This window comes from Parasteatoda tepidariorum, chromosome 8 (genome assembly GCF_982258835.1).
Source record: "Parasteatoda tepidariorum strain Cologne lab strain chromosome 8, Ptep-v5.0, whole genome shotgun sequence".
Lineage (NCBI taxonomy): Eukaryota > Metazoa > Arthropoda > Arachnida > Araneae > Theridiidae > Parasteatoda > Parasteatoda tepidariorum.
Genome location: NC_141762.1, coordinates 37,382,970 through 37,404,034, shown reverse-complemented (window position 1 = coordinate 37,404,034; position 21,065 = coordinate 37,382,970). Strand labels below are relative to the sequence as shown.

General features: G+C 28.9%; 1 protein-coding gene across 1 annotated transcript in view; it reads right to left on the bottom strand.

Moving 5' to 3' along the window:
- Positions 1 to 20,722, bottom strand: part of LOC147806074 (uncharacterized) — a 30,227-nt gene extending 9,505 nt beyond the window's left edge. The window contains exon 1 of the mRNA XM_087150126.1: positions 20,268 to 20,722. The gene's annotated coding sequence lies outside the window, so the exon portion shown is untranslated. The remainder of the gene's footprint in view (positions 1 to 20,267) is intronic.
- Positions 20,723 to 21,065: the final 343 nt, after the last annotated feature.

The window sequence follows — 21,065 nt, the reverse complement described above, 5'->3', positions numbered from 1 at the left end:
CTGCAACTTATCTGAATCCATAAACTGTTAACGACTTGCTACTTATTGTTACATTTAGTCCACTATTTGCCAGCGCTTTCTTGACAGTGAAAATGGTGGAAAATGTCAATATAAGGACAAAATAAAAAGTATTTGCATACTTTTTTAATATTTGAAAAGTCACCCCAACGCAGCATTGTTTAGGCTTAGCTTCGAATCTCCGAAGAATAATTCAGAGTTATTTTTCTAGATAAAAAAAAATCACCAAATTGGCGTTTTTTTTTAACGTTTAATCTCTTGCAATCTAAGTTCTTTCAAGGGTTTGCGGTAAAAAAAAGAAAAAGAAACTTTAAAATCTTATAAGACAAACCTTAACTCACTGCAAGCTGCACACTTATAACCGTACAATACCGGGAAGCAACTAAATAAAGTGATAACTAAAAATTAAGATGTAAAATTCTGAATAATAGGTATTTTATAGTTGCTAGTTTAATAGCATCTTACGAATGAAATGCAAAGAAGTAATATTTGTTAAATATTTAAGCTAATCGTTCATTTTTAAGTTCAGAGAATCCTTTTCGATAAGATTTGCAGTTTAAAATCAAAGCTTTAATAGTTTTTGTTGATGATTCACTGAAACTGTTTTTATTTTATTTTTCCTGGCAAACTGAAACTGTTTTTATTTTATTTATCTTGGTGACGTAATATTATCGTAGTTGATTTTTTTAAAACTTTAAAAAGAAATTAAAACATTCTAAATTAGTTACATTTGATTCGAAGAGGAGAAATACAATGCTCCAAGACACATTTTAAATAAATTAATAAGAACATTAACAGTCATTCACAAGCTACAATTGGACATTCGCGAAACTAAAAATAATTCATTTAACATAATTGATTTCGGAAATTGGAGCATACGTTTCTTTTACTTTTTGAAATCTTTTTGTTACATGAAGGATGTAAAAAATAATAATTTCCAAGAATATTTTACTTCCTGTCAATTAACGAAACTCAGATTCGATGCTTGCCTATGAACCGATCCAGCGCATTCATAAAGAGTGCACACTTAATTAGTACTTGCATGCCCGATTACCGGCAATATTTATCTGCTCTTTGATTTTCCGGCATCAACAAAGGATATCTTTTCACGGTTCAATGGGTTTTAATCTCTAATTTAATGCGCACGTCTTCTTTCAAAGAATCAGATTCCATAACACTTCAAGTCAAGACTAAGCGATCGCTACTAGGAAGTCATCGAATGATTTCGCCCGGAAAATCTTCAGAGTTGTTAGATTTTTTTTATTAATTTTCATTAGCAGCAGCATGCAAAATCGGAAACTCCATTTCTTGGGTACATAGCGTGATGAATTGTTTGCGTTTCGATATTTGCAACAATGCTAGAGTTTGATATACGCTAATAAACGTTTTGAATAGATGAAACTTATTGATTGATTTCCGATGCGTGTAGGACTATCTTTTGATCAAAATAAAATCTACTTCAGTTGTGTTTGATTTTTACAATTTAACTTATTAAAATTAGTATTCAGAGAAATAAAAAAAACAAGGTATCACAAATTCAGCGAATTCAGAAAGTCATCAAAAGTCTATTTTGTTTTTACATAACTCTTTGAATTTATTAACTGTAAAGGGTACTATATCAAAACAGTGTCTTTTCAAATTTGTAAATGAATGTATAAAAGTAAAATTGTTCTTATGAATTAAAAATTATCTTTTTGTAAAATACAAGCCATTCTAAACAAGAACCGAAGATTTATATTTCGAATTTAATTTCGAAATTTTAATATTAACATAAAGTAGATAAGATTATACTTCTTAAATGCCCTTCTATACAATGTTGCAATATTTGAGTGTCCTTTTTTATTTATTTATTATTACATAATTTTTAATCACTTTTTATATGATTCCAGCAGGAATTCAACAAGGAAACATTGCGATATTTAGGGGAGGTTTTGAAGGGGGGGGGATAAATTGTTCTGTAGAAATTTGATTAAATCACTCTGTTGCTAGGCAACTGTGAAGATTCTGATAAAAACTTCACTTTTCCTGACGAAAAATTTTCCCAGTAGCTGGTAAGCAACAGATTAAACTGAAGAATTTTAAGCTTTTTAAAAATCATTAATGCGACTACATTTTTCCACCAAAATTAAAATTATCAAAATCAAAGCCTTATTCTCATTTTGTGCAAATTTTTATAAGTTTGGAGCTAGTTCAGAATGCTGCTGAATTTAGACGATGAGATTTCCTTCAAGATTTGGACATCCTTATACCTTGTTCATTCGGCAAAGGTTTTGGTACTGAAGGTTATGGCAATTACAAAATCCCCAATACTGTTGAACAAATATCTTGCAAACTTTTTGTTTCCAAAATTAGCTAAACGATTAAGTTTTGAGGATGTAGAAAATACAAGGGATGTCAGAGTTAAACAGCAGTATAAAAAGAGGGCTTCAAAGATTGTTGTTGATGTTTTTACAACTGAGTAAAGAAATGGATTACATCAGCTGGAGGACACTCTAAGGCAGATTTAATTAATATGTGATTTACATAATATTAATGGAGTTATTGCATCAGTCTTGTAAATTAATAGTTGCATCTAAAACAGTCAAAATGAAATAAAAAAAGCTTGAAAAAAATTTGGAATCTCAACGAAATATACCAGACGCAACGCATGACTGATTTCCCCCAAATAAAGCTTAGACTTCCTTTTCTTATTGTCAAGATAAGCTAAGTACAGCAAAACACTTTCTTCTATTTTTTTTCGGAGCTTTAATCTTCTTTATTGCCCTGAAGACATAAAACCGTGAGCGTGGGAGCAACGACAGTGAAATTGGACAACAAACTTACGACCTTAAGTTTTAAAATCTCTGTGAGAATGACAAAACTAATTCTCATTCTTCTCGCATTCCTTCTTGTCAATTGTCACGAAGAATGGAATATAGAATTGAGATTTTCCGTGAGGACCACACTAGGTTAACAACCACCGGTATGAATTTTTTATCCGTTATGAAAAGTTTTAGTCTAACAATGGTTGGCTTTGGTAAATAAAATAGAGTAGAAATTTCTCAGTAAACATTATTTGAAAATAAATTTAATCTTTTTATACCTGAACTCTGTCATATTTTTACCTGTTTCTCTAGAAATTGAACATACTCATGGTAAGATTAAACTTCTCTTAAGCAAACATTGGAATTTGTGAAACTTTGAGCATTATATACACACCTGAAATATACGAATTCGTAGACTGATGTATTCGAAGACTGATGATGATTCGTAAGATGACTTACATGAATTGTAAGTAAGTTATCACTTCAATTTCGCAAGACAGCCCTCTTATTGATTATATACTTAACATGTTGATTAGCCCCTTTTCCTTTTTTTTATTTTCATACATCACAATTTTCTTTTCATGTAGATCGCAAATAGAAAACATTCATGTTGCCTAAAATTAATGTATTCAAACTCAGTGCCTCGAAATCTATTTAAAAAAGCTTTGCTTGATATAACATTTTATTTTACACTTTTACCTATTCGAATATAGCTCTCATGATAAAAATAAACAGTAGGAAATCTTCTGTGAGAAAACATTGGTTAAGACCTTATCAGAATAATTCATAAGACTTTCAACACAGCAGATAATGTAAATCAGAATTATATTACACATACCGCAATTTTTAGTTGAAAATATTGACAGCATCTTTTGCATATCACGAAACATTACAAACCTTTCCGATGAGATTTACTCAGAGATAACACTCGGCAACAATGAAATTGCTTCGTACGTGGTTGCTTATCAGTCCCATTGAATTTAACGTTCTGAACACGAATATTACATTGAAAAAAGGTATTTGTTTCTCTTTGCATGGATATTAACGTTTTTTTTAGTAATAAAAGGGCTTTAATATAATGCAAAACTTGTGTAAATTGATAACTTGCAGTGTTTTGTCTTTGAGGTCAACTTAGAGAAAAGTAGTCAGTTTTTCTTTATTATATCATTGTATTCATATTTTTAATCAAAATGTAGATCAATATAATTAATTTTTTTAAACACTATAAAATTTTATCTAACTTTCAAATGAAATCGATTGCACGAACTTATTGTTAAAGTGATTCCTTTAATATAAGATGAATATACAGTACGCAAGAATCAATGAGATTAGAGAACGCACTATGTTTATTTCAACATTTAGCAGTTTGTTTATTATATTTACAAAAACAAAAAGCTCTTGCTTTTTCTCACTTATGATCAATTTCTTAAGTTCGTTTCTAATACAATTTATCCTATTTAGGGAAATTCTAACTAACCTAACTTAATCGCATAAAAATATTTTTAAATTCGTTTTCTCTCAGTCAGCAAACGAAGGGTTTAGGATAGAATTCAATAACATTATTAGATAAATTCAAAAGTCAACATGCACGCTAGACAGATAGTCAGATTAAGATTTTGCTCCCTTTTATTAAATAGGATAAGTTCAGTTCTTGATAATAAATGTCAACTTAGGCAGGTGGTCAACTTGATACATTGCTCAGATGCATTATAGATTTTATTTACTACATGGAACAAATAGAAACAATCATGCAAATGTTGCAAGCTCATGGGCTCCTGACGAAAAGAGAAAAAGAGGGAGACTGAGACTACCATGTCAAAGATGCATTAAAGAAGATCTTAGTAGAGCAGGATTAACTGGAGGGGGAAAAGCGCGTTGCCTGGCCAGAGACAGGAGGGTGTGGAGAAAAAGACTCAAGGATGAGTCAAGGAGACTCAAGGGCACAAAGAGGATGAGTTAGTATTTAGTACATATTCATATTACCTCGATTCACTGTATCAAAATTTGAAGATGTTTCTTTCAGGCCTCAGATTAAAGAGTTGTACAGATACTCAATATAACAAGCAGGCAAAGAGGGGTTTTATAATGAAACTGGAAAGGCCGAAGCAGATAAAAGTATTCCCAATACGTTATATAATCACACACTTTTTCAAATAACGTGTTCGAATTTAAAAAGAAAAGTAACAAATTCAGCTTTTTCCAGTTTAGCGCGTTGAATTCATTAGGGATTTACCATATTCATCTAAGAAGTGGGAACGTTTTGAAAATTTGTAGCCCAGTGTAATTAAGAGAGCAATTAAAATGCTAAAATTGTCCTTTGAATAGCACATTAATATTTTAAGTCGCATTAAGAAGTGGCCCGTCTCTTCTTTTTACAAACAAAGTTTTAAGTGCGCCATCATTATAAATGGTGATTCCAAATTAATTCATACTAACAAATATCGTTTAGTAAACAAAATATTACCCATTATTATAATTTATGACTGTTTCAATGATTATTCAAAGTGCATGTTTACGAACAGTAATAACAATTTTTATGCTTCTTACAAGGTTCATTTTTATATTCATTTCTCAGTGAAGCTTGAAACACGTTTAAATTTTACTGAGACTAGCATGTCTTTTTCATTATGAATTTTTCTACTTTGACTTACAAGGAAAAATTCATTCCCTTTTAAAAAACCTTTTTACCGCAAAAATATCTTAAATTAAAGAAAATAAATAAACGGAGATCCGTATGTATTGATTGGTAAACTGAAAGAAACTTTTTTAGTTAAAGTTTATGTAGAAAAAGTTCTATGATCTCTCGCTTGAGATTCCGAAAATTTATGAGAATGCTCTGAAGCTGTATTGCAGCGGATCCCAGACGGTGTTCCCCGGAACCCCAGGGTTCTATGGAAGAGTTAAAGTGGTTCCGCGATTTAGCATTTCTTATGACCAGAGATGAGTTTCGAAGCCCCTCTCTGCCCATATTTAGATCCAACTTATAATTCATAATTTGTTTAATCTTATGGTTGCTTTCATGAAATTAATTTTAAAAAAAATAACAGTGAAAGAGAAATGGCATTTTTGAAAGGAAAATATTAAATTTCTAATTACAATATATTGACTATATTACGAGGGAAAAAAAACAAGCATTTAACAGCAGTTCTTTTAAGTTTTCACTTCGAAGTAAGCCATAATTAGTCTTATTTTAATCTTTTTTAGCTTATGTATAAACACCAGAAACAAATTCATAACAGGACTAAATATAGCGCAAGGATTGCAAATTTTAATCTCCCTACAGGTTTGTTTGTCAAAATAATGAAAAACCATGCATTAAACATGCTTCGACAAATATTTTTTGTTTTGTGTTTTGAAAGCCCAATTCTAATTTATTATACTTATGTACTATACTTATGATACTTTAAAAAATATAAGGGTTTTAGACTTATTTCCCTAATGATGCCCTGCTCCTAATTCACATTTTCAATTAAAAATAACTTCCAAATTTTTTCCAAATTTAATATAGAATAATTTGTTACCAAAAAACTGTCTTCATACTTTACAACTGTTTTCATAACAATGAAAAATTTTCAAGATGGCCCTTATGCTCTATTTACAAAACGGCAAGTTGAAAAGGAGGCTTTTTTACTTTATACTACTTTTTTTAATAAAATAAGGCACATCAAAACTTCTGATTGAGGCTAATTTTGCAGCTATTGTTTGAAAGTTAACAAATATTTGGAAGTAAATTTTGATCATTTCGATTTTAAAACCAGCTTGAATCACTTTTTTGTTACTCACTCGCTGAGTAGTTTTGGTAGAATAATAAAGAATTTTTCCCCCAGTTTTGGACTTAAATATCTTAAATGTTGAACAAAACTAAGATTTTCTCTTTTTTTGAAGATAATTTTTGAAAAGAAACCTAAATTCCATTTTAAATAATCATCAAAAATATTCTGAGAACTAAAGTTTCACGTGAATCATTAAGTACTATTCTTAAGCAAAAGGAAAATAGTTTAATAAACTTATATTTGGAATAAGTTTTAATAAAAGCAATTTGGCTGATTAAAATGTTTCACGTATTTTCTTAACTTAAAAAAAGCTAAATTTTTCCTCGAAAAATTAATAAACAAATCTTTATCCAATTTTATATTCTGAGGGTACTTATCTAAGAAAACTGTTTCAAGCATTTCTCATAAATTGTCTCCAGTTCTAAATATAACATCTCGTTAAAGAAAATTACATCACGACAAACGGACATTTCTATAATGACAGAAGAACTTTCACAAAAATACATTTGAAGCGTGACATAGCAGCTGAAATGTATGAAAAACATCGTCAAATTTAGATCTAAAAATGTCACCTTTTCTGGGATATTAAAAATAAATAACTTAGTTCGGGAACTGAAGAAAAGATGGCTTAGAATTTTAATGAAGTAAGAATCATTTGATATAAAGTGTTAACTCGATTTTTTTCTCTCGATGATCTTATTAAGTAAAGGTCAGCAAACTAGCTATTGTAAAAACCACGATTTTCTAGTTTAATTTGAGTAAATGACTGTTTCTTTTTTCTTTTCTTTTTTTTTTTTTTAAATAACTCCATAAATATTTTTTATTTATAAGCATGAATTTAGGTTAAGGAACGTTCTTCATAAAGGAAATTCACTTTTGGGAGATGTTTGCAAGAAAACTGAACAGTTGAGACTTTTTTCCAACGATTTATTAATATTTGAAAATTTGCGCGTTTTGAGGATGAAAATTTTCGATCTTATGGTTGAAAATTTCCTTAACAATTTTAATCAATTTTTTTTTAATTCTGCGAGCTGCAGTTCAAACATTTTTTAATGACTGTTTATTCAAAAGTCAAATAAAAGAAATAATATAATCATAAAGTCAAATTATGATTATATTATTTTTAAGTCAAATTAAAAAAATATTAAAATCAAATTAAAAAAATAAGTCAAATTAAAAAAATATCAAAGTATCAGATAAAGTCAAATTAAAAAAATATTAAATAAAGTACTATATTTCAAAATGGTAGGACTGATTATAAAACATGCTTACATCAACTCAAATCAGTCCATCGACTTGTTATATATTTTATAAGTCAGATAAAAGAATTGGTTCTGAGACATTCGCGTTTAAAGTTCAACTGAGTTCTATTGCATACAAGAAAGTGCATACAAGATAAGAATACAAGAAAGTGCCTCACTGATTCAAAGGCATACATTTTGGAGGATTTCTTTCAGAAAATGTCATACTTTTAGATTATACAAACTTGCTACCAAAAAAGTGTTAAGAAACAAATTGCCGATTCTGATCGATTTTTGGATGCTGATTTCAGTAAATATAGTATATGATTTTAATAAAAATAGTATCATATATTGATATCGATTTCCACCACCACTAATCCATTGTATTGTAATCTATTAACTCGTAAATGCATAAATTTTTATTTAAAAAAACTTTTTTGTTGATAAATATTAGTTTTAAACGGCTCGTATTAGAGAGGAGAAACTTAAACATTCCTATCTAAAAAATTGTGTATTGCTTGTAATGAATTTTATTACACTTAAATTGAATAAATCATTCCCAAGTCAATAGGACTAATAGTTTTGTATGCATTTTTACTTTTACTCATTTACGCGCCTCATACTGTCACCTAGACAAGTGAGGCATTATTTCTTACTTTTTTCTGCTAACCCCATTTTTTTTAAAAATGAAGTCTATGAAGCAAATTGTTTAGAAGGAATCAGGGTTTTAAATATAATTGATTTATATCCGTTTATGAATATAACTTATTTATCTCCGAAACAATTGCATCTTATTTTAATTTTTATTTAAAGTTATAATAAAAAATTTGTAAGAAGCAAAGCCTCATTTGTCTAAATAGCAATATCAGACATGTAAATAGGTATAAGTACAAAATTGTACTTTTGATGGACAATAACTTTTTATATTTGAAACATATATTAATATATTTATATTTTTATACTTTAAATAAAGAGGAATGAAATTTTGTTTTTCATTTTATCATTAAAAATTTTAAATTCGCTTTATGTTCGACATTTGAATTTGCAGTCGAATTAAATTTAACTAAAAATTTGTTTTTGTATTATTATAAAATGAAAAATAAACTGCTTTAAAGGTTGAAAATGGTTATAAGGGAAGCATACTTCTTTATTAATGAATTTAGTAATTTTATTTTGACTTGAAAAGGGCAATAGAAAATACTATTGTATTCTATTACAAATGCATAACCTTTTCATAAATGTATATACATATATATACTTTAAAAAATAGCTGTTTCTCTCTTATTGGCATTTTATTTTCAATCATTTTGTAAAGGTGATCGAAATAAATAATTGATTATTGGTTGGATCAAAATATAATTAAATTTTAAAAAGGTTATAAAAAAAAGAATATTTAAAGTATTCAGGAACGCCTTTTAACTTTTCCGCGGAATCTTAAGGTTCCGTAGAATACCATTTGGGAACCATTGGTTTAGATAAATATAGAGGATTTTTCTTCTTTTTAACGCCCTAAGTATTTTTCAGTGTCTGAAAGTGACTTGTGAATAAAAAACGAATTTTTTCATTGACTAATATATCGAATCCTGAAAACATTTGTTGAAAGAGTTGAATGTTGAACTAATTATTCCGATTGAATTGTTGAACTAATTGTTCCGGAGGAAATGTTGGATTGACCAGTTCTAATAAAATAATGCGCGAACTAAAACAAGCGGAAAAAAAAAACTAACAAAACTTTATTTTTAACATATTTCTATGCATGGCGCGTGTATCTTTTAAATCAGTAAACAATTTTTGTTATACTTTTTTTTCTATTATATTTAAATAGGTACACATTTAAATAACAAAATGCTTATTAAAGATTTTTTTTCAAAACACTGGATGTAATTATAATAAATTTCTAAATAAGGTTCCGTAAAAAAATGTAACGGAAAGGCAGCTATCATTATTCTAAATCTCATCCACGGATAGCTTAAACGGGGTTTCTGTGGAAGCTCAGTTCATTAAGTTTACTTTAAATACACGTGTTTCTCTTTCTTTTAATGACAAACTAACTCTTCAATAACAGAAGAAAGATATGTACCACTTGTTGGCCTACTTTTATTTAAAGAAAAAAGTTTCTTATCTGGCAATCGCATATTCCGATGAATACAAAACTGACAATGATCTCATTTTACAGTTCAGTTTTTTTTCTCAATATTTATTTTATTAATTACATTTATCTTCATATAATAAAACAAAATTGTTTAAAACACTAGACAGTAATGAATGCATATTTTAAATCTAATTAAATTTGCTAATACTTGTGTACGAGAAAAAAAAAAAGAAAAAAACAGCAAATTATCATGAATGACTTTTACGCATGACTGTCAATCTGACAGGTTTGGAGGGCTGACTTCAAATAAGTATTTCTTAAGAAATATCCATTTTTGTGACAGAATTGGAGCGTCAAAAAAAAACTTTTAAAACATGGTGAGCATCCACATTGAAAATATTGTTATAATAGTTTAGTTAAAAGAGTGATCGAAAATTTAAGTTTTCGAATTAAGTTACGAGATCAGACTCAGAAGCGTACTTCCAGGAAATAAGGTGCCTTTATTTTAGATATTTGACAATCAAAATATTGGGGTGAGGCAGAAAGCATTTAGACGTTTCAACTTAAAAGTCATCTTCAGCTTGTTTCATCTCTCAGGAACTTTTTAAGTCAATTGAAGCCTTTTGCGCATAATTAAAAATGTTGCTTGTCCAAAAATACTTCCAAGCAAAATGACAAAATAAAATACAAAATTTGATCGAAATTGATTGGTCAAGGTGATATTTGTTTTCCCGTATGTATTCTCAGAAATGATTGAAGAACATGATCCAGGTTCGATTCCCAGCGATGGCTGATCGATATGAATTCCGCACCCGGCTTGCACAGAGAACAGTGCTGCCGTCAAAGTATCCTCAATGGAAGACGAATCGTGAGTTAGAGTCCCCCTGCGTCAGGCTAACCGTGGGAGGTTTATGTGATTTTCCTCTACAAAGAACGCAAATGCGTGTTAGTTCCATAAAAAGTCCTTCGTAAAGGAAAATTTTTCCCAATACTCTTTCCAAGATATCTTGTGGATTGGATTCAAATTAAAAAGGCTTCAGAGCATTGGTAGTAGTTAACTCATAATTTGATCGGCTGTTTAACGACAGTTATAAAATTAAAATGTTATAATGATCATTAAGTGTTAAGCAGGGTGGAAACAAGGTAATCATTGCTTGTCATAACATAAAAAATGACAAATAATTTATAAAATTTAATCATTGATAAATAGTTAAATAATCATTAATTAAATTGGCTGACGCAACCTGCTGATACTTAACTTCACTTTTACAAAACATCGTTCGTTTTGAATAATCTCTGCTTTTGCAAGTCTCGTCATGTTACCCTGCTGATGAAGGTGAACAGTTTGTTGCAACTAAACGCGTCCAGGTTCTTAATGCATAAATTATTTGTTATTTTAACGTTGGGTTCTTACTCATAATCATATTGCAAAAGAGTACTCTAATTTCCGCATACTTTTAACAACTAATAATTATAGAGAAAAAAAAGTAAGAAAAAAAGTTTTTTTTAAATATAATTCTCTTTTTGATATGATTTCTAGAAAACGAATTCACCTGGCTCATTAAGATTCTTACAGATTTTTGCAAATCATAATTGCCTAGATATTGATCGAAGAGTATTTTCTTACTTTAAGCTTAGCTAATTTAACAAGGCTTAACTTATTTATTAAATTGTTCGAAAAACTTTTTTTTGTTTTTGCATATAACTTCGTTAAAAATTCGAATTTCATTTTTTTTTAAAAATTCTTGATTTAATACCTAGTTAATAGATTCAAATGATCTAATTGAATATATGAGGGGTAGGGTACTAAAATTAAATATTTTTTAATTCATATATTTTTTTTTTGTTGAGCTATGCACGTGTTATCGTCAATGTGAAACTAAGCCTTCCGTAGAATGACACACGGGCGTCGTCACCGCCGAGTAGGATGGGTACATCTCCCCCTCAATAATTATAAATATCTTAAAGTCTCCCTCAATATTTTATACAAAGAAAATAATAATGAAGTTATAGATTTAAATTTATCAAAATTGAAAACAAGAGATAAAAATATTTTTCCAGACGTAATAAATTTTCTTATGTTCAAAATTTAAAGAACTATTCTGATTGCGAATTTTAATTTCGTCTCCCATAAAAATTGAACCCTTGCGACGCCCATCGGCCCAAAGGAGAAAAAAAGCTACAAGTATTCTACCCAATTACAACGCAAAGCTTATAATAAGTTGTATATTATTTAATTCATTGTAGAGATTGCTTGACTAAAAACGCCAGGCATTCTCTACAATAACTGAGTATTCTGTTGATTGCAGGAGTTTACTACATTGGCAATATATATTTTGTGATAAAGTTATTTTGGTGAGGGAAAGCTATTAGGTTAGGTTAGGAAAATCTATAATTAGTAAACTCTACAAATAAGTGTCCCTTAGCTGTGGGTGTTTGAAATATACAACTCGTAAAATAATTGAAATATTTAATTTTTTCAAAACAGATGTTTTAATGTTATCTAGTGACATTACTATACATGCCATATTCAAAGGGAGGTTAATGCATACAGTTTTCAACTACCCAAAAAACAAACAATTTCTAAATTTGGAAGTAAACAATTTGTTGGAAAATTAGGCTTTAAATATTTTCTTTTGAAAAAGCCTAGATAAATGTAGAAATGTTTAGATATCGGTGTCACGGTCGCTGTTTACGACTGCTTGCTTTTGAGCAGCTAAGTTAGTAAAAAAACGCCTTTTCCGCTGGGCCGTGCTATATAAATGGAAAAATTAGAAAACAATTGTATGTTCAGGTAGGCGTTGAGTAAACAAACGATTTTACTAAGACTTCACTTCCTACTTCAAACAAACTCAAATATAAAGCTTTTATTTGAATATCACGTGACTTCAACGTCGTAAATAAGCCGTGAGACGTTTAAATACTCGGAATAACGGAGACACCTATAACGGTTTGGCAGTAATACAGTTAAAATGTAGTTTTCAATACAGCAAAAGATGTAAAGTCAAAGAATCATTACTTAGACCTGGCTTAACATAGTTAAGTTCCTGTCAAAAGAGAATTTATTGGCAAATTATTGGCCAAGCAAAATTTTGATATTTTATCCTCTATGCCTAACGATTTTAGTTTTTACTCTTTTGGAAATTAATTGAATGGTAAGTTTAAGGATACAAACGGCAGGGGTGGCTATACTACGCCAAATAAAAACGACATTACGTACATAAGATAACAAAATCCCAAAGGGGGAAAAGCTAAGCATGGCACACAAACGGAAAGATCCCTAGAGTGTCTGGGGGGGGGGCATGGGACCAGTTTATAACAGAAATTAGTTAAGTATCTAGGGGGCTTACACATTTAGATAGTTTTATCTAGTAAAATAAAAGCAAAAATAGCAATAAAACTTAAAATATTCATCCTAATGGAAAAGACATCAAAACATAAAAGGAAAACATATAAAGTCGAAAGGAGAATTTAAGCGGCTTTATTGTCATAAGGGTTTGTCATACTGTGAAGCACTAGCTCAAAGAATCTTGTGTGAATTAAATTCAGATTAACAATTAAAATTAAAATTTTTTTTAAAAGAATGAAATACCTTATTTTCAACGGATGGCACAAAAATAAATTAAATTGTTTAGATTTGAGATTCTTCATATGTTAATTAAATTAAAGGGGTATGCAAAGTACTAATCATTCTGATAAGCTAAATCATAAAATTGTTAACAATATTTTTAAATTTCCCATTTTTGAAGATAGTTTTGATCGTTCGAGATACATTAAAACTGCGAAATCAAGAAAATAAGCATAATTCTCTTATATATAAATCTTGCATTCAGGTGCAAAATTAATAAATATGATGCAGCACTTTATGCATTGACCCGCGTATGGAAGAAATAAGTTTTCGCTAATTTTTGATGGAGATTTCTTAAAATATTGATTTTCTCTACTCTCAGACTAGATTCCTTTCAATTTTCCTCCGATTTCATTTTAACATATCCCAACATGTATTTGTCACGGGCTAATTTAAAAATCCGGCTCTTCGCAAAACTCGCCGGTATTTTGCAATGTTTCAGGCTAATTAGATTAGTCATCTATATTTTCAACTTCGAATTTTTTTTTAAGTATCAGGCTAATTAAATTAGGGATCTGTATTTTCTAACCTGCCTGTATTTTTACAGTCAAGCTCATTAAAAAATACTGGAGATTTTTCTAATTAGTTATGCGCTTTGCAAAAGAATATTGGCTGTTTGCAAAGAGAAAGAATATTAAATTTCTATGAAATATACAATTTCCTCTTCAATCGGGAATTTTTATAGCATTTACATCTTTTATTAAACAAATTATGAATCCAAATTATGTTTCTTCCACATGCTTTCATTTTATCAATAAATAAATTCTTATGTGCAACGGTCAATTAGATGGCCAATTAGGAAATTGTCTCTATCGTCATTTTATCATTACTTTAAATAAAATTGGAGTTTCGTTTTATTTTCCAATTTCTTGAAAACATACTTTTTTGTCTACTCTATCATTCATAAACAACTATATTGAAATTTGTGAGTTTTTATGCTTATTATATGAATGTAAATTGTGAGTTTTTAATATTGAAGGGCAATGATAAAAAATTAATCTTAAATTAATCCTATTTTCACCAGGACCCGAAGAATATTTTTTATTTTCTTATTTTCTTTCAAGTTGATCACTGGATTCGGTAAATCATTTACATCATTTTAATTTTTGGAGTGTACATACTAGGGTGGGGTACACTGTGAAAAAAGTTTCGCAATTCAATTTTTAATAGAAGCTAAAAGTCACATTTAGTACTAGTTATGTGCAAAATTTGCCAAATAACGTTTAATATGTTGACGGGAGCCGTGGTAGATCAGGGGATAGAACGTTCGTCTCTCAATGAGGTGAACTGGGTTCGAATCCCAGTGATGGCTGGTTGATACTAATTCCGCACTAGGCCTGTATCAACCACTGTGCTGACGTGGTCCTCAGTGGTTGACGGATTACGGGTCAGAGTCCCCATGACGTCTCAGACTAACCGTGGGAGGTTTTCCTCTCAATGTAACGCAAATGCAGGCTAGTTCCAGCAAAAATTCCACCACGAAGGCAAATTTCTCCCATTAGTTGATCAAGAAAGTTCCTTGTCTTCTGGATTGGGTTCAAAATTACAATGTTACGGAGTTGAACATTAGTCGTAAACCCAAAATTGGATCTGCTGTTCAACTACGGTTTTAAAATAAAATATATCGACGATGCGCAGCTGTTGGTGTAATTTTTATAGAATTTGCATGCTTTTATTATGAAAAATAATTCTTTAGATAATTTTATTGCCTGTAATTTAATAAGAAATATTTATGTATTAAGAACATATGACTCACGCTTCATGATCTTTTTAAAGTTCAAAGGTGTTCAAAGGTTCGCTCATGTCAAGGCTAGAAACGTGACTGCAGCGTATGCTGAATTTTCTCTCTTACTGTTACAAAAAACCGTAGCCCTTCTTTAAAATCGTAAAGTTACGTAATCATAAGCAAGAAAATAATTTTGAGAAATTATTTGATATGTTTTTATAACATAAATATCTATTTTAGTAAAATGCAGACAACAAAATTAGGTTAACAATTATTATTTACGAAAGCTACGACTAAAAATTGGCAACAACAGCTCCCTCTCAAAATATTAACCGATAATTGTCAAAATGTGCACTTTTACTGGTTATGACTAGGAACAGCTTTTGACAGCTAGTTAAAGTACTATATTTTTTTAAGATTATTTAAGTTTTGTTTTTTATTCCTACACAGTAAAAAAATTATTGCATAGTTGCCACCATTTTCGGTGTTGAGTCACACTAGAACTTCTTTTCGCATGTAGTCCTTTTTTATTAATTTTTTTAATGTTATAGTTTTATTTATTCATTTTTTGATTATTTTCTGAAAACATATATTTTCATGCTCATTAAAATCAATTTATTATTTCACTGCAAAAACATTTCTTTAAAAATAACAAGTGAAATTTTTGTTTTATATTCGCTCTAATTCTTTCAAGCAGTAGTTATTTTGTTAAATTTTCTGAACGACATTTAAAGTTCTGTACATAAAAATGCATTTAGTTTACCTATACACCAAAAATAACGGCAATTATTCACTATTTTTTTGCAGTATACCTTGGAGTACACTCTATAAGTTATTTTGAAGTGCAACCTTGTTCTCTATCATTATTCTGCACTAGTCATTAGGTTGTGTTTTGCAAAAGTCATTAAAATACTATTAACGATTTTCTGTACATTAACTGCTTTTCCAAACAAAATTACACGATCACAAGAACGACTAAACTTTCATAATCAGGAATGGCATTATCTTCAAAAGATAAAATTTGAAATAATTTAACTCTTTGAGTATCACCTATTGCTTTATGATTTAGTTGCAGCTAAGCCTTCCCATGAAATTCCATCAGTTTTATGAAATGTCAATGATAAGATTGGTATAAAAAAAGAGGATAGCTATTCTCAATACTATCTATCTACTCTTTATTTTAAGGTTTTAAAAAGATAAGAATATCTCATAAAACTTGAAATCATAAAAATTCTGCCAAGTGCGCATCATTTTCAGCATGCATTAAGAGAAACAAATATTTGCAGAGACCCTGAAATTAAATATATATCCGCCAATGCATTGTTGGAACAAGCGTTGATGAATGTCAGCAAGTCGGATGCAGAGTTATTTCATGAAAAGAAAGGATATGCATTGTTGAAATTTCCATCAATGTATGTTAAATTATACTATTATTCCGGCCAAGGCATATTGCCCATCTACTGATAATAAAACTACTGTTTCTGTAAATTTTAATGAATACAATCAAGTCACATTCATTGACCAAAGCTACTTTTTTTTTTAACCAAATAGCACGTAACCTACAAGATTCAGTAGCATAATCTGCAAAACTATTATGTGTAGCGTTTTGAAACTTATGTGTAGCGTTTAATTCTCAAAAAGCAAAGGTTATTAAAAAATTTTTTTCTATAGATATAATTACTTCAAGTTTTTTTTTATAATATAAAGCTTTTTTAATCTATAGAATTTCAACAGATTTTTAGAATTAATTCCAATTGATTTTCTTTAATTAAAATTAGATTTAGTTTTGATAAAATTGATAAGGTTACTAATTTAGATAACTGAAAGGAACTGTAATTATAAAATAATTATTTTACAGACTAGTGACTTTAAAATTTCAGTAAAGCTTATTAAAGAGGGTAAATATTTACTTTTTGAAATCTTTTTCAACCTAAAGAGTAAAAGAAACTAAAAAGGATAGGCAATAAAAAGTTGGCTTAAATTTTAAACATTGAATCGAGTGATTTAAAAGTATGATTCTTTTTATTCCTTTTAAATATAAACTCTGAATGTATGCAATTTTATGATAAAAAAAACAATCTGAGTTTTTAAATACTTGCTTTTCCTTTTCAAATTTCTGTTCCTTATTTAAAACTAAAAAAAATCTCTATCAATAAATAAAAGAAAACTAATAAACAAGCATTTTCCAACAAAAATAATTTTCACTATATTTTCATAAATCCATGCTTATATAAGCATTTGGGAATTTGTTCTACTTTTTTTTGGGGGGGGGGGGCAGTTAGAAGACTTTTTCTTGTGAAGGATTAGCGAAGCTATAATGTTTTGTTCATAACATGATTAAAAATCAACATATATTTTCAATATAGTTAGCAATTGATAACATTAAAAAAATGGAAAAGAAAATGTGTGAAAAATTGGGGCATAGTAACATTGAGAATATTTCAGTTAAAATTTGAAATTTAGGGATTCTTCTGTAAAAAAAAGAAAAAAAAGATCTCATTACTATCAATCTACTAATTACATTACTTATCTCACTATTGGTCATACTTTGTTTCGACCGAAAGAGCATTTTTTCAAAATAGAGCTTAAAAGATTAAAATTATTTTATGTCGAAATTGCACGTAATTGCAAAGTATTATACTGTATCGCTTAATAACAGTTAAGCATTGAATTTACTAAAAAAAAATTTTATCGTAAAAATATTTGCTAAAAATTTATGAAATCGAAGATTTTGCTTTTTCTAAACCCTTTGAAGCAGATAGGACACCGGTGTCAAATTTATATATTTTTTCCTGACTCTCTAATTACAAATAAAATATATTTTGTTATTTTTTTAGTTATAAGAAACAGTAACTAAAAAAATCAGTTGGATTATCGGAATAATATTTGTACTAAAATACAAAATTTAAAAAAAAATTTGCTTGAAATTTTTTATTCATATTCAAATATTTATTGATAATTGATTTTGTAAATAAAAGAAATTTCAATATGATGAATAACTGTTTTTCTTAGATCTAAATAAACGCAAATTTGAAAAATATTGTAAACTGAGTAGAGTGTGAGTGAGTAAAACTGAGTAGTGTTTGGAAAATTTTAGCCTATAACGCAGAAAAAGACTATCATAAATTATTACAAAGCTAAATATCATATTTTTCACTTATTTTGATCTAAATTAACACAGAATAATGAAAAAAAAAGTATTAAGAATATGCTTAGTAAAAATTCTGCGTCAATCAGATGCAATTTTCTTTCTAAAATGCTTAAAATTTATTGAAAGCATATTGTATATTATATGGTATATTTATATATTTCTAAAGATTTACGCGTGAATCCCTACCTCTTAATATGAAATTGTTCTCCAATACAATGCTTTAATTTCACGTAGTTTAAAAGAAATACTTTGAAATCATTTGAAAGTTTCATCAAGGTCAAGTTTAATCTCAACCGGTTACTCTTACTATATAACTTAATAATAGAATTCATTGCTTGGCTTGCTTTACGTTCTAATAAACTTCTGTTACATAAGGTAGGAAATTAATTTGAACAATTTCGCAATAAAAATTAAAAGTGCACAATTTATTCAACTGACTTAATGTTAATTCGGTATTACATTTAAAAAATGAAGCAACAATATCTTTAATTTTGCAACATGCAAACGATTTCATTTCCAACTATTTTTTTTTTTTGAAAAAAAGCAAACAATTAAAATGTCATTAATCTATTTTGAATATTTCAAAACGATTAAAAATGTTCTGATGTAAAAACACCAATTAAATAAATCTTACAGGCATAACAATTTTTGATTTAGTTATTAGAACTGTGAATACATTTTTAGGTTTTAAAACATTTACTCAGATTTAAATATTTTTCTATGCCCGAACAAGTACAGAACAAAAATAGTAAACCATTGTGAACCATAATGACAGTAAGCATATAAAATTAGACGGTAAAAAAAATTACATTTTGTTGAAAATACTAAAAATTTACAACAATTCGAAAGGTTAGTATTTATAAACGGCTTTCAAGAGTTTGATACGAAAATATTTTTCTATGATTAAATAGAATGCAAATTTTAAAGAAATTATTTTTAATACTCCAAAAATAATACAGATTAAAGGTAAATAAATCAAGAGCTGTTAGAAACTTAGTTTGATGTAAATGCAAAACTCTTGTTTATCTGAAATCTTATGGCTGAGTAAAAGGATTAAGAGTAGATACACGAAAATTGGTTATTTATACACTGGAATATTAAAAAGAAAATTACAGTATATTTCTTTTCCTTTTTTTCAGGAATTGGAAAAGCTTACGCCTAGTTTTTTTTAAAAACACTTCGATTCATCTAGGTAGTTTATAGCATCGAACTACTAGAGTTTTACTACTGGCTTCATATAAATGAAGAGCTTAAGACAATATCAAAATAAGCCACACTTTGTTTCCCATGAGATTTTTCTTTTACATCCGTTTTTTAGTATTGTTTTCTGATGGATGCAAATTTCGAGAATTTCCCCTCAATACATAATCGAATCAAGAAAATCGTGGTGTTTCTTTCCAAAAACGCTTCTCAAAACCATTTAAAAATGTGACTTATTTTTATATTGCTTTCTAAATTCCTTTTTGAGTTAATATAGATGCAACTATATGACTTTATAAAATTGAAACAAGAATAATTTAATCAGAAACTGAGTTAATAAATTTTGAGATCCTTTTTTTAAGTTATTAAACAGCTCTATCATTGTTAAAAAAAACTGAAAATAATGCTTTTTTCTTATTTTCAACAACCTTGCACTTATTAAATTAGAACAATTTTTTACAATTCATTCTGAATTAAATTATTAAAAGCAATAACTTACATGAAATATCCACATTTGCTTCGACTCAAATTCTAGTTCGCAACTGAATGCGTTTAAATAACTCAAAGTAACGTAAATTTCTTTCTAATAAGCTACTATTATACCATGCTCAAAAGATATTAATCAAATACTTACATGAATTATTCTTTTCAAGTTCTCTAAATCATTCCAATAAGATTCTCTTAAAACTTTACTGTTGAGACGCTACAAGTCACTTTAAAATTTACTAAAAAAAAGAAATTCCAACTTTCCACAACCAAAGATCCGAGTCACATATGCTAAGCATCATTCTAAAAACACATGTCTACCCACAACTATCATCTACAAGAAATAAAATAATTTTTCTAAAAAGGCAACTTTGAGGCCACAGCATCATGCACCGTATCCGTTGCGTTTTGGTTCTAAAACATGATTTCAAAGATTCGCGTGTTCGCTCTCACAGGGTTGGAGTGTTTACATCCTTAGTTTCGCCAAGTAATCCTAAATGATGCCAAGGGCATTCGCCCGTGATCCTCTTTGTCTAATCTTCGAACAGCTGTATATTATTGGAATTAAGAAAGGAAGCGTTTTTAAGGGGATTATTGTCAGGTGTAAACCGAGAGTTTGATTTGAATTGGAAAATCTTGGTTAGAATTTTTTTTAAGGCTTAGAATAATGTATTTTGCATCTTTTTCTTGCCTTTTGAATCATAGCTCGTAGCAAATATTTCCCTGAACACACAAAAAAATATTCTTTTATTAGAGTCTCGTTTCTGTGGAGCTTTTTTTTAAGGCTTAGCAAAATGTATTTTGGATCTTTTTCTTGCCTTTTGAATCATAGCTCGTAGCAAATATTTCCCTGAACAAACAAAAAAAATATTCTTTTATTAGAGTCTCGTTTCTGTGGGGCTAATCATGGAAAGGTTTTGCTCTTACAAAATGTGAGATTAATTTA